This window comes from Bos mutus, chromosome X (genome assembly GCF_027580195.1).
Source record: "Bos mutus isolate GX-2022 chromosome X, NWIPB_WYAK_1.1, whole genome shotgun sequence".
NCBI classification, from domain to species: domain Eukaryota; kingdom Metazoa; phylum Chordata; class Mammalia; order Artiodactyla; family Bovidae; genus Bos; species Bos mutus.
In genome coordinates, this window is record NC_091646.1 from 79,624,924 (window position 1) to 79,639,088 (window position 14,165).

The following is a 14,165-nucleotide window of genomic DNA, read 5'->3' on the forward strand; positions in this document are numbered from 1 at the left end:
TCTCAAGGCAAGAACACTGGAGTGGGTTGCCATTTCCTTCTCCAATGCATAAAAGTGAAAGTGAAGTCGCTTGGTCGTGTCCGACCCTCAGCGACCCCATGGACTGCAGCCTTCCAGGCTTCTCCTTCCATGGGATTTTCCAGGCAAGAGTACTAGAGTGGGGTGCCATTGCCTTCTCCAACAACAGTACATACAGGGTGTCATTTACTTTATATTGTATCTTCTCAGGAGCACATAACATCAGGTTGTCCCACTGTGGAGAATGCTTTCTGTCTGTGTATTTTTGTTTTATATAAATGGCATTTCATTCTGTTTCTTACTTTTTTCCATTCATCCTTGTTTTGAAAGTATCCATATTGCTGTATGTACATTAAGGCAATTAGAAACTGTTCATGCTAACCACTGCTCATGCTAATACAATTAGAAACTGAAACTGCTCATGCTTCCCTCCGGAGAAGGCAATGGCACCCCACTCCAGTACTCTTGCCTGGAAAATCCCATGGATGGAGGAGCCTGGTGGACTGCAATCCATGGGGTCACAAAGAGTTGGACACGACTGGGCGACTTCACTTTCACTTTTCACTTTCATGCATTGGAGAAGGAAATGGCAACCCACTCCAGTGTTCTTGCCTGGAGAATCCCAGGGATGGGGGAGCCCGGTGGGCTGCCGTCTGTGGGGTCACACAGAGTCCGACACGACTGAAGCGACTTAGCAGCAGCAGCAGCATGCTTCCCTCATAGCTCAGTTGGTAAAGAATCTGCCTGTAATTCAGGAGACTCCGGTTCAATCCCTGGATCGAGAAGATCCCCTGGAGAAGGAAATGGCAACCCACTCCAGTATACTTTCTTGGAGAATCTCATGAACAGAGGAGCCTGGCAGACTACAGTCCATGGGGTTGAAAGAGTTGGACTTGACTTTGAAACTAAACCACTGCTGGTAAGTCACTTCAGTCGTGTCCGACTCTTTGCAACCCCACAGACGCAGCCCAACAGGCTCCCCCGTCCCTGGGATTCTCCAGGCAAGAACACTGGAGTGGGTTGCCATTTCCTCCTCCAGTGCATGAAAGTGAAAAGTGAAAGTGAAGTGGCTCAGTCGTGTCCGACTCTTCTCGACCCCATGGACTGCAGCCTACCAGGCCGCTCCATCCATGGGATTTTCCAGGCAAGAGTACTGGAGTGGGGTGCCACTGCCTTCTCCACACCACCATGCTAACCACAGTGTGCCTTCACCACATTTTTCTTGAATATTACCCCAGTGATGGACAGCAAGATTGCTTCCAGCTCCATGACACCACAAATAATACTGTGATGCACATCCTTGTACATGTCTCCTTATTGGCCTGTATAAGAATTTCTTTTGAAATATATACTCAGGCACAGAATGATGGCATCATAGTGTGCATATACTTAGTTTAACTAAGAATACCAATACTACTAAATGGTTCTCTGGGATGGCTGCACCAGTCCAGTTTTACCCTCAGTGTACAAAGATTCCTGGACCCCTCCATCCTCGCTGACACTTGACATTTTCCAGCTTTCTAGTTTTTGCTGGTCTAATAGGTGTAAAGTAATATCTTACCTTGTTTTAGTTTACATTTCTCTGATTAATAATTAATTTGGGGGTGGCTACTGTTGAGCACCTTGTGGGATCTTAGTTTCTGGCCAGGGATTGAACCTGCACCCTCAGCAGTGAAAGTAGAGAATCCTCACCACTATACCACTGGGGAATTCCCACTAATTAGTTTTTGAGCATTTCTTTAGATGTATGTTAAATACCTCTTCTGTAAATTGCCTGCTTGTATTGTAGGCCCATTTTTCTATTAGGGTTCCTTTCTTTCCTATTGATCTGCTAGAGTTCCATATATAGTCTAGCTATTAGTCCCCTTTCAGTTCAGGGGACTAATATTCTTTCCTTGTTTTAACTTTGCCCATAATAGCCATCTTTGAACAGAAACTGTTAATTTTACTGTAATCAAATTCATCACACTTTTGTTTTATGGTTTTGGGTTTGGAGGGGTACTTAAAAAGTAGTTCCTCCTCCTAAGTTACAAAGATATTCTGCTGTTTTTTTTCTATTAACTTTATAGTTTTACCTTTCATGGTTTTAATCCATTTAGAATCCATCTCATATGTGGTGATAGGTAGGTATGCAATTTTAATTTTTCCACACAGCAACATTTCCCACCACCAAATACTAAGCAGTCCTTCCTTTTTCACTGATTTGCCATACCACCTTTTTCATATATTATGAAACGTACACAAATAGATGGTTTCTGTTCTTGTACTAATGCTACCTTGTTTTTAATATTTTATAATGTATCTGAAATCTGATAGGGCAAGTCCCTCCTCTTTAGTCTTCTTTTGGGTTGTCTTAACTATCCACATAAATTTTAAAAAGAGTTTATTGAGCTCTTCAAAAAATCAACTAATTTTTATTAGGATTGCACTAAATTTATAGATTAATTTAGGGGAGTTGACACCATCAAAATATTTACTCATCCCATCCAAGAGTATGGAATGTTCTCATTTGTTCAGTTCACCTTTTAGCTGGGCTCTTTATTAAGAGTTTAAAGTTTTTTCTTTAGAATTGTTATGTATTTTACTAATTTAATTTCTAGTAGCTTTATCGCCTGGTTTTTGTTACTATTGTGAATATTTTAATTTCTTTTTGAATAGATAATGCACATGCATTTTGAAAGCAAACTTATATAAAAATTATAATTTGAGGATTGTCACTTAACCTTTCTCCATTCTTCCCAGTTGCTACCATACACATTGCCCATAGTTACCAGTGTTTTAAAATTCTTCCGGTGTTTCTTTATGCACTTACAAACAAGTATAAATGTATATCCTGTTCCATCTCCTCTTTCTTACACAAAAGTTAACATACTGTGTATATATATATATATATAGTTATATATATTGCTTTTTCACTTGATACATCCTGCAGGTCCTTACATATCAGAGCATTAGAAAGTTTCCAGTACATAGACACTATATGGAAATGCAAAGATAGAGTACTTCCTCAAACTGTTACATTATGTGGATGTATAATAGACTGGTTCCAAATAGGAAAAGGAGTACATCAAGACTGTATATTGTCACCCTGCTTATTTAACTTCTATGCAGAGTACATCATGAGAAACGCTGGGCTAGATGAAGCACAAGCTGGAATCAAGATTGCCAGGAGAAATATCAATAACCTCAGATATGCAGATGACACCACCCTTATGGCAGAAAGTGAAGAGAAACTAAAAAGCCTCTTGATGAGAGTGAAAGAGAAGAGTGAAAAAGTTGGATTAAAGCTCAACAGAGCTGAAGTACTGAAGTACTCCAGTACTTCAGAAAACGAAGTGATGGGACCAGAAAACATTCATGGCATCTGGTCCCATCACTTCATGGGAAATAGATGGGGAAACAGTGGAAACAGTGGCTGACTTTATTTTTGGGAGCTCCAAAATCACTGCAGATGGTGACTGCAGCCATGAAATTAAAAGACACTTACTCCTTGGAAGGAAAGTTATGACCAACCTAGATAGCATATTCAAAAGCAGAGACATTACTTTGCCAACAAAGGTCTGTCTAGTCAAGGCTATGGTTTTTCCTGTGGTCATGTATGGATGTGAGATTTGGACTGTGAAGAAAGCTGAGCACCGAAGAATTGATGCTTTTGAACTGTGGTGTTGGAGAAGACTCTTGAGAGTCCCTTGGACTGCAAGGAGATCCAACCAGTCCATTCTAAAGGAGATCAGCCCTGGGTGTTCTTTGGAAGGAATGATGCTGAAGCTGAAACTCCAGTACTTTGGCCACCTCATGTGAAGAGTTGACTCATTGGAAAAGACTGATGCTGGGAGGGATTGGGGGCAGGAGGAGAAGGGGACGACAGAGGATGAGATGGCTGGATGGCATCACCGACTCGATGGACGTGAGTTTGGGTGAACTCCGGGAGATGGTGATGGACAGGGAGGCCTGGCGTGCTGCGATTCATGGGGTCACAAAGAGTCGGACATGACTGAACTGAACTGAATTGATAATAGTTAATTTAATGACTGCAGTACCCTACTTATAGATGTTCAGGGTATTTTCAGTCCTTTGGTATTACAAATGGTGCCATGATGAATAGACATTTTATATGTATACAGATATACATCTATAGAATTAGCTGTAAGAATCACATTTGTAACTTTGCCAAAATTTCCCTCCATAGGTGTACCATTTAGCACTTACCATTCATATATGAGTTTATGTTTCACCACAACCTCATGCAGAAGTGTATATTATTAAAAATTTTCAAGTTTTTGAAAATGTGATAGGTTAGAAATGTTATCTCACTGTAGTTTTAATTTATATTTCTCTTATAATGAGTGACATTGAGCATCTTTTCATATGTTTAAGAGTCATTTTTGTCTTTTTCTGTGAGTTGTCTGTTTATATGCTCGGTTTTTTTCTGTTGAGTTATTTACCTTTCCTCAATTTCTACAAGCTTATTAAATTAAAGAGCTTAGACTTTTGTGAATGATATCAGTTGTCAATATTATTTTCCCTGTTTGTTGTTCTTTTGATTTTTCCATTGTATTTTTTCCAAGCAAATTTTACTTTATTTTTATGTAAACAAATTCATCCACGTTTTATTTTATGGATTCTAGATTTTGATTTGTACTTCTGAGATAGATTGGATTAATGACTCCAATTTGTCATGTGTCTCCATACCCTTTGGTAGTACCCTCCCATACTGACTGAGTTTGGCTACAGTTTACTTCAACCAACAGAATAGTAGTAAACTTGATATAAGCAGAGATTTGAGAAAGCTCTTGCATATGCTGCTTCCTCTCTTGGACCCCCGACCACTGCTACGAGAACATACCCAGGCTAGCCTACTACAGCGAGGGACATTTAGAAATGAGCCTAGGCCTCTGAGCCAAGGCATCCTATAGCAACCAACCTCTAGCCAAGCCACCAACTTAGTGCAAACCCATGAACTAGCAGTGACATCAACAGAGCCTGATTCAGAGCACAGAATCTCTCAGCTTGACCATAAACTATGTCTAAGTTTGGGTATCTAAATATTCATTTTGGTTTTTTACAGAGAATTATTGTGGCAATAGTCCCCCATCATTATTCTTCCTTTTCAGAGATATCCTGGTTGTGCTTGTTTGTTATTTTTCCATTTGAACTCTAAATCAGCTTGTCTAGTTTCAGAGAAAGAAAAAATGGTATTTTTAGTTAGCTTATACTAAATTTAGAAATTAACTTTATATCTTTATAATTTTTAGTCTTCTTAAGAAAATGGGGGCCTTTCTATTTGTCCCTGCCTGTTCTGTTTGTTCAGAGTGTTATAAATGTTTTCTCTTGAAGCTTTTAAACATTTCTTGATAAGTTTGTTTCTAGGTAGACTGAATGTTTGTGTTTGCCCCCATCCTCCGAATTTATATGTTGAAACCTAAGGTGATACTGTTTGGAGGTAGGACCTTTAGCAGGTGATTAGATCATGAGATTGGAGCTCTCGTGAATGAGATTAGTGCCCTTATAAAAGAGACCCAAGAGAACTCCCTTGCCACTCTTGCCATGTGAGGACACAGTGAGAAGATGGCTGTCTATGTACCAGGAAGCAGGCCCTCACCAGACATAAAAATCTATGAGGGCCTTCATCTTGGACTTCCCAGCCTCCAGAACTGTGAATAATAAGTTTTGGTTGGCTTATAGTCTGAGTCTATGGTGTTTTGTTATAGCAACCCCAACAGACCAAGACAATATTTTGTCTTTTTGCTGTTATGATAAATGGACTTCTCTTCTGTACATCGTCTAAACTGAATGATTTCTATAATTAATTTTATATCCTGCTACCTTGCTGAGTTCTCTGTTTGTAATTGTTTTCTATTGATTTACTTGGGTTTTCTGACTATACAGTCTTATCTATAAGTAATGACAGCTTTACTTCCTCCATTCCAATTGTAATTTCTTTCTCTTTTCTACTCACAGTGCTTCTGCTACCTTAACTATAATGTTAATTTGTAGTGGAGAGAGTAGATACCCTTGTGATTTTAGCATATAAACACTGCTAGTGTTTCCCCAGTTAAGTGCTGGATTTGGGGAGATGTATATAAATACATATATAAATACATATATATACATATACAAATATAAATACATACACATACACATAATTATGTTAAGGGAGAAACCATATATTTCTCTTCTGCTGAATTCCTTTAATAAAGAATGGGTATTGAATTGTGTCACATGGTTCTCTGGGATCTCTGAAAATGATGATATAATTTTTCTCCTTAGATTCACAATGTTAGATTATATTAATGATTTGAATGATATTGAATTAACTCTACATATGATTGGAATAAACTCTACATAATCATGGATTCTGTTTGCTAATATTTTATTTAGGTTTTTGTATTAATATACATAAGTAAAAATTGCTCTTTATCATTTTCTTTTTCTTGTGGAATCTTTGTTAGATCTTGGTATCAATATTATACTCACTTCATAAAAGGAATTTGAAAGTGTTCCACTTTTGTCTAGGCTCAGAAAAATAAGAACAGCATCAAATCGTCTGCTTTTCAGTGTTAGTAGACTTCCCCTGTGAAATCATAATGGCCCAGTGCTTTTGGAGCAAAGTAGCTTTTCATAACTTTTTCTGTTTCTTCAATGGAAATTGGTCTATATGAACTTTGCTTTTTTAGAGTTTTGGTAAATTATGTTTTCCTAGGATGTTTTCCATTCCTTCAAAGTCTTTAAAATGATTTGAATAGAGTTGTATGAGTAATCCTTTAAAAAATGTGTAAAATGTCTTTGTACTGTGGTTATGTCCAACTTTTCATTTCCTGGTTTGTATTTGTGCTTTCTTCTTTTCTTGATTATTATTTATGGCTTATATATTTCTTTTTCACAGAATTAGTTCATCTGTTTATGTATTACTTCTACTGTTGTTGTTCAGTTGCTAAGTCATGTTCAGCTCTTTGCAACCCCATAGACTGCAGCACACCAGGCTTCCCTGTCTTTCATTACGTCCCGGAGTTTGCTCAAATTCATGTCTATTGAGTCAGTAATGCTATCTAATCATCTCATCCTGTGCTGCCCTCTTCTCCTTTTGCCTTCATTCTTTCCCAGCATCAGGGTCTTTTCCAGTGAGTCAGTTCTTTGCATCAGGTGGCCAAAGTATTGGAGTTTCAGCTTCAGCATCAGTCCTTCCAATGAATATTCAGGATTGATTTCCTTTAGGATTGACTGGTTTGTTCTCCTTGCAGTCCACAGAACTCTCAAGAGTCTTCTCCAGCACCAAAATTCAAAAGCATCAATTCTTCAGCATTCAGTGGTCAAACTCCCACATCCATACGTGACTACATGACTACTGGAAAAACCATAGCTTTGACTATGTGGACCTTTGTCGGTAAAGTGATGTCTTTGCTTTATATATTTATTTATTTATTTATTTGGCTGCACCGGGTCTTAGTTGTGTCACATAGGATCTTTACTTATGGCATGTGGGATCTAGTTCCCTGACCAGGGATCGAACCCAGCACTGGGAGCATGGAGTCTTAGCCATGGGACCAACAGGGAAGTCCCAAAGTCTTTCTTTTTAATATGCCATCTAAGTTTCTCATAGCTTTCCTTCAAGGAACAGGTGTCTTTTAATTTCATGGCTATAATCACTGTCTGCAGTGATTTTGGAGCCCAAGAAAATAAAATCTGTCACTGCTTCCATTTTTTCCCCTTCTATTTGCCAAGAAGTGATGGGACCTGATGGCATCACCAGATGCCAACAGATTTTTGAGTGTTGAGTTTTAATCCAGCTTTTTTCATTCCCCTCTTCCATACTAATCATGAGGCTCTTTAGTTCCTCTTCACTCTCTGCATTAGAGTGGTATCATCTGAATATCTGAGGTTGTTGACATTTTTCCCAGCTATCTTGCAGCTTGTGATTCATCCAGCCCAGTATTTCACACGATGTACTCTGCACAGAAGTTAAATAAATAGCATGAGAATATATAGCCTGGTCATACTCCTTTCCCAATTTTGAACCAGTCCATTGTTTTACATAAGGTTCTAAATATTGCTTCTTGACCCACGTACAGGTTTCTCAGGGGACAGGTAAGGTGGTCTGGTACTCCCGTCTCTAAGAATTTTCCACAGTTGGTTGGATGTCTCTTGTGTTTTTGGAAAAAGGTGTTTGCTATGACCAGTGTGTTTTCTTGACAAAACTCTGTTAGCCTTTGCCCTGCTTCATTTTGTACTCCAAGGCCAAACTTGCCTGTTACTCTGGGTATCTCTTGACTTCCTCCTTTTGCATTCCAATCCCCTGTGATGAAAAGGGCATCTTTTTTGGTGTTAGTTGTAGGTGCTGTAGGGCTTCATAAAAGTGGTCAACTTCAGCCTTTTTGGCTTTAGTGGTTGGGGCACAGGCTTGGATTACTGTGATGCTTAATGGTTTGCCTTGGAAACAAACCAAGATCATTCTGTCATTTTTGAGATTGCCCCCAAGTACTGCATTTTGGACTCTTGTTGACTATGACGGCTACTCCATTTCTTCTAAGGGATTCTTACCCATAGTAGTAGATATAATGGTCATCTGAATTAAATTCACCCGTTCCCATCCACTTTAGTTCACTGATTCCTAAGATGTCAGTGTTCACTCTTGCCATCTTTGTCTTTGTCTGACCACTTCCAATTTACCTTGATTCATGGACCTAACATTCCAGGTTCCTATTCAGTATTATTCTTTACAGCATCAGACTTTACTTTCACCACCAGACACATCCACAACTGAGTGCCACTTCATTCTTTCTGGAGCTATTAGTAATTGCCCTCTGTTCATCCTCAGTAGCATATCGGACACATGCCAACCTGGGGAGCTCATCTTCCAGTGTCATATCTTTTTGCCTTTTCATACTGTTCATGGGATTCTAGTGGCAAGAATACCAGAGTGGTTTGCCATTCCCTCCTCCAGTGGACCACGTTTTGTCATAACTCTCCACTATGACTCATCTGTCTTGGGTGGCCATGCATAGCATGGCTCGTAGCTTCATTGTGTTAACACAAGCCCCTTTGCCACAACAAGGCAGTGATCCATGAAGGAGAGTTCTACTATTATCTGTTTTCTAACTCCTTTATTTGAACTTTTATTTGTTAATTCTTTCCTTCTGTTCCCCTTATTTTCTTTCTCTTTCACTGACTTTCTGAGTTGAGTGCTTATTCATTTAATTTTTTCCCTGTTTTTAATACATATATCTTGAGGCAATGTACTTTTCAGTGACTGCTGCTTTATCTGCATCCGTAGATTCTGATATGTAATGTTTTCATTATCATTATTGTCCAGAAATTCAGCAGTTTCGGTTTGAGTTTGCCCTTTGACTCAAGAATTGTTTGACAGAGAAGTTTTATATATTTAGATGGAAGATTTTACATTTATTTCTTATTTTATCCAGTTGTGACCAAAGAATTTTATCAATATTAGTTCTACCTTTTGGAATTTACTGAGATTTTCTTCTTGGCCTAATACTGATTTTGTTTATGTTTTCTATATTCTTACTGGGCTTTTGTTGATGTTATTTTATTTCATTGATCTGTCTTAGAATGGAAAGGGTGAGTTATATTTCTCCTATTTTTAGAGTGTTTCAATCTATTATCTATTTCTCCTTGTCTTTCTTAACATTTCAGCTTTGTGAAAGTTGCTGTGTTATTTGATACAAAAATAGTCATAACTTTATATTTTTATTGTTGTCTCAATTAATGTTTTTGTAATAAGCTTTTTATTTTAGAATAATTTTAGTTTTATAGAACCCTTCATCTAGTTGCCCCTCGTGTTAATATCTTATATGACTACATTTGTCAAAACTAAGAAATTGGCATTTGTATACTGCTATTAACTAAACTCCTGACTTTATTCAGATTTCACCAGTTTGTCCACTCATGTCCTTTTTCTGTTCCAAGGTCCAAACCAAAATCCCACATTGCATTTAGTCATCATATCTCCTCCAAACTGTGGACAGTTCCTGTCTTTTCATGACCTTGACAGTCAATTAATGCCTTTCATTTTGAGTTTCTAAATTGTCTGATAATTAATATTGCAACCTCTGCTTCCTTTATTTGCATTTGACTGGTATACTTTTGCCCTTCTTGTATTTTTAACCTTTCTGAATCAATTTGTTCTAGTTGACTCTCCTGAATATAGTACTTGGATTTTGCTCAGTGATCCAATAGAAAAATGTTTTCCTTTAAATATGTAAGCTAAGATCATTTGGACTTCCCTTTTGGCTCAGCTGGTAAGATCATTTATTTATATTGATACAAAAGATGTTTGATTTTAATATTGTCACATTATTTTATTTTCTTTTTTAGTTATATTTTTGTATATTAAAAGCATGTTCTAGGCAGTCACAGGTTTACTTCTGTTCATTATAGACTAATTTGTGCTTTCTAGAATTTTATATAAATGGAATCATGATCTATGTACTCTTTATTGTCTGGCTCCTTTTACTCAGTGTAATTATTTTTAATTCATCTATATTATTTCTGTATAAATAGTTAATTCCTTTTTATCGTTGAGTAGTGTTCCATCACGGAGAAGGCAGTGGCACCCCACTCCAGTACTCTTGCCTGGAAAATCCCATGGATGGAGGAGCCTGGTAGGCTGCAGTCCATGGGGTTGCTAAGAGTCGGACACGACTGAGTGACTTCACTTTCACTTTTCACTTTAATGCATTGGAGAAGGAAATGGCAACCCACTCCAGTATTCTTGCCTGGAGAATCCCAGGGATGGGGGAGCCTGGTGGGCTACCGTCTATGGGGTCGCACAGAGTCGGACACGACTGAAGTGACTTAGCAGCAACAGCAGCAGCAGTGTTCCATCATATGGACATAGCACATTTGTTTTATCCATTCATCTGAATAGACATTTAGGTTATTTTTTGTTTGACAAACTTTTTGCAAATATTACAAATTTTAAAAAAGCATATTACTTATGTAGTCTGTTTTGATTTTTTTCAATTGTCCTGACATTTAGAGAAGTTTATATTTTGGTCTCGTGATTGTTGTTGTTCAGTCACTAAGTCATGGCCCACTCTTTGTGACCCCATGGACTGCAACACACCAAGCTTCCCTGTCCTTCACTATCTCCCAGAGTTTGCTCCAAGTCACGTCCATTGAGTTGGTGATGCTATCCAACCATTTCATCCTCTGTCGCCCCCTTCTCCTCCTGCCCTCAATCTTTCCCAGCATCAGGGTCTCTTCCAATGAGTCATTTCTTTGCATCAGGTGGCCGAAGTATTAGAGCTTCAGTTTCAGCATCAGTCCTTCCAGTGAATGAATATTCAGGGTTGATTTCCTTTTGGATTAAGTGGTTTGATTTCCTTGCAGTCCAAGGGACTCTTAAGAGTCTTCTCCAGCACCAGAGTTTGAAAGCATCAATTCTTCAGCACTCAGCCCTCTTGATGGTTCAACTCTCACATCCATACATGACTACTGGAAAGATTTTGACTATATGCACCTTTGTCGGCAAAGTGATGTTTCTGCTTTTTAATATGCTGTCTAGGTTTGTCATGGCTTTTCTTCCAAGGAGCAAGTATCTTTTCATTTCATGGCTGCAGTCACTGTCCACCGTGATTAATTTTAGTCTAGTGATTAATTTTAGGTATCTTTTGTTACTTTCTTCTAATTATCTATTGCTAGTGTAAAGAAATGTTATTGAGTTGTATAAGTTGATTTATTCTAAATAGCAAGACCTTTAAAAAGTGATTTATTTTAATTTTTGGCTAAGTTGCTGTGTGCGGACTTTTTTGTAGTTGTGGCAAGTGGGGGCTATTCTCTAGTTGTGGGGCGCAGTCTTCTCAATGCAGTGGCTTCTCTTGTGGAGCACCAGCTCTAGAGCACAGGCTCAGTAGCTATAGTGCACTGGCTTAGTTGCCCATGGCATGTGGAATCTTCCCACATCAGGGATCAAACCCATGTCCCCTGCATTGGCAGGCAGTTTCTTAACCACTGGACCACCAGGGAAGTCCTGTAAGTTGATTTTGCTGAACTCTTTTTAATTCTAATAGTATGTCAGTTGAATCTGTTGATTTTATCTCTTCTAATCCTTACAATTCTCATTTCTTTTTCTCCCTTAATAATATTAAGCAAGACTTCCAGTTCTATGTTAAACAGTACTTGGTGAAAGTAAGTATCTAGTATTATTCTTAATCTTCAAGGTAAAGCATCTTAAGTTTCTCCATTTACATCATATTTTGCAATATGATGTAGGGTTTTGGTATGTAACCTTCACAAGTTAAGAAATTTACATTCTATTCATATTCTTTTAAAGAGTTTTCACCATAAGTAGGCATGTAACATACTTTTTATGTGTTAATTGAGATAATCATATGATTATTCTCCTTTAGTCTATTCACATGGTAAATTACATTGATAGATTTTCTGAGGTTGAATGCATTCTTCGTGGGATTCTTAAACTCCACTTGAATTGTGATGTATTTTTTAACATTCTGTTTAATTAGATAAGCTAATATTTTGTTTAAGACTTGTACATCTATATTCATAAGTGAAATGAGTCTATGGAGTTTTTTTATTGTCTTTATCTGGTTTTAAAATCAAGATTTCAAGATTTTACTAGACAAATAAAATGAGTTGGGCAACTTTCTCTCCTTTCTATTTTCTCGAATAACTTGTGTAAGAAGAGAAATAACTCTTGAGAATCCAGCACACTATACCTGTAAATCCATCTGGGCCTGGATTTGGAGGAAGAGGAGATCCTTACCTACCCTTTCAATTTCACTAATGCCTAGTGGCCTTTTCAAGTTTTCTACCTTCTATGCCATTTTTATCATTTTACATTTTCTAGGAAAAAACTTTACCTAGATCTTTCCAGTTATTTGTCTAGTACCTGGCGGTGCCTTCACAAAGAGAGGGGCACAAGAGGAGAAGTATGTCTGTCTTTTGGGGGCATAGGAAGTTTGACTACCTCTGCATTTTCAGCAGAGCAATGGCTATATGTGATTTTCTGTTGCTTTGGATATTTGTGATTATATAATGAATATGTACACTTTTATAAAGGTGTGTTTTTATACATGATGCTCTGGTTTGTTTCTGTTTATATTAAAATGTCAGGCTGAAAATGAGTAATTTAAAAAATTTTTTTCTGGGTAATTATTTTTCTGTATCTGTTTGCATGGGTCCATGAACTGTGATGGCGGTATTTCCATGGGTCTCTAATATCCCTGTGTACATCTGCATCTCTGCCAGCTGGTAATTCATTCTGTGTGTTTTTCCATGTGTTTGAGTATCTGCAACTGTGAGGGTTCGTCATTCTATGTGTATCTTTATGTCTCTGTACATGCCTGCGGGTGGGGGATTATGTATGCATCTCTGTATTTTACTGTAGAAATATATGCATGCAGTGCACATGCTACGTGGCAAGTTCAGACTCTCCAAGTCTGGAAGAAACATTACAACAGGAAATGCTCTGGATTCCAGCTTCCGGATGGAATTTCACTCAGAAAAATACCCCTTCCTGGTCCTCCCAATAACTGCAGCATTCTTTGTCTTTCCTGAAGAGACTGAGTTAAGGAGGTTTATGCTAACCTTGACCTCAGAGGCAGTGTCTTTCAGGAGGATCTGGCAGAGCCATGAAATTCCACACCCTGCCACTCGCCTCTTGCCAGGCCTACTTCTTCCTCCTAAACCCTTTTATAGCTCCACGTTATCTACCAGACCAATTCTGATCTAAATTGTCCAGAGAGGCCAGAAGAAGACACATGGAAATGAGGAGAAAGAAACAGAATAAGGTTTTTAAAACAAATACATAAATAAAAATAGATGTGGGAACAAGAGGTAGAGAAATGAGAACAGGAGGCTAAGAGACAGAGACCAAGAAATAGGGCCTGAATGGTAGCAACAGATACTAATAAATGATGATAAAGAAACAAGATTGGGGACAGAGAGGTGTATAGACAGATGGAATGGGCAGGGTAGAAAAAGAGGGACTGACAGAAATGAGACTGGAATGTATGGAGTGGGAGAGAGGGGGACAGAGACAGACAGAATGGGGTTAGAAAGGCAGTTACATAGAACATGAGGACAGAAAGATGATAACAGCCAGGTAGTGACTGGGAGAGTGACTGAGATTAGATAAAGACAGAAATGGAGATGGTATTGAGGAAGAG

The 14,165-nt window shown here is 38.2% G+C and overlaps 1 long non-coding RNA gene and 1 pseudogene across 3 annotated transcripts in view; one reads left to right on the forward strand and one right to left on the reverse strand.

Moving 5' to 3' along the window:
- LOC138986430 (ras-related protein Rab-21 pseudogene) overlaps positions 1 to 1,287 on the reverse strand; it is a 2,962-nt pseudogene extending 1,675 nt beyond the window's left edge.
- The window catches only part of LOC138986440 (uncharacterized), a 21,059-nt gene extending 7,953 nt beyond the window's left edge, over positions 1 to 13,106 (forward strand). For all 3 annotated transcript variants that reach the window (XR_011463283.1, XR_011463284.1, XR_011463285.1), the window contains exon 3: positions 3,130 to 13,106. This is a non-coding gene — a long non-coding RNA (uncharacterized lncRNA). The remainder of the gene's footprint in view (positions 1 to 3,129) is intronic.
- Positions 13,107 to 14,165: the final 1,059 nt, after the last annotated feature.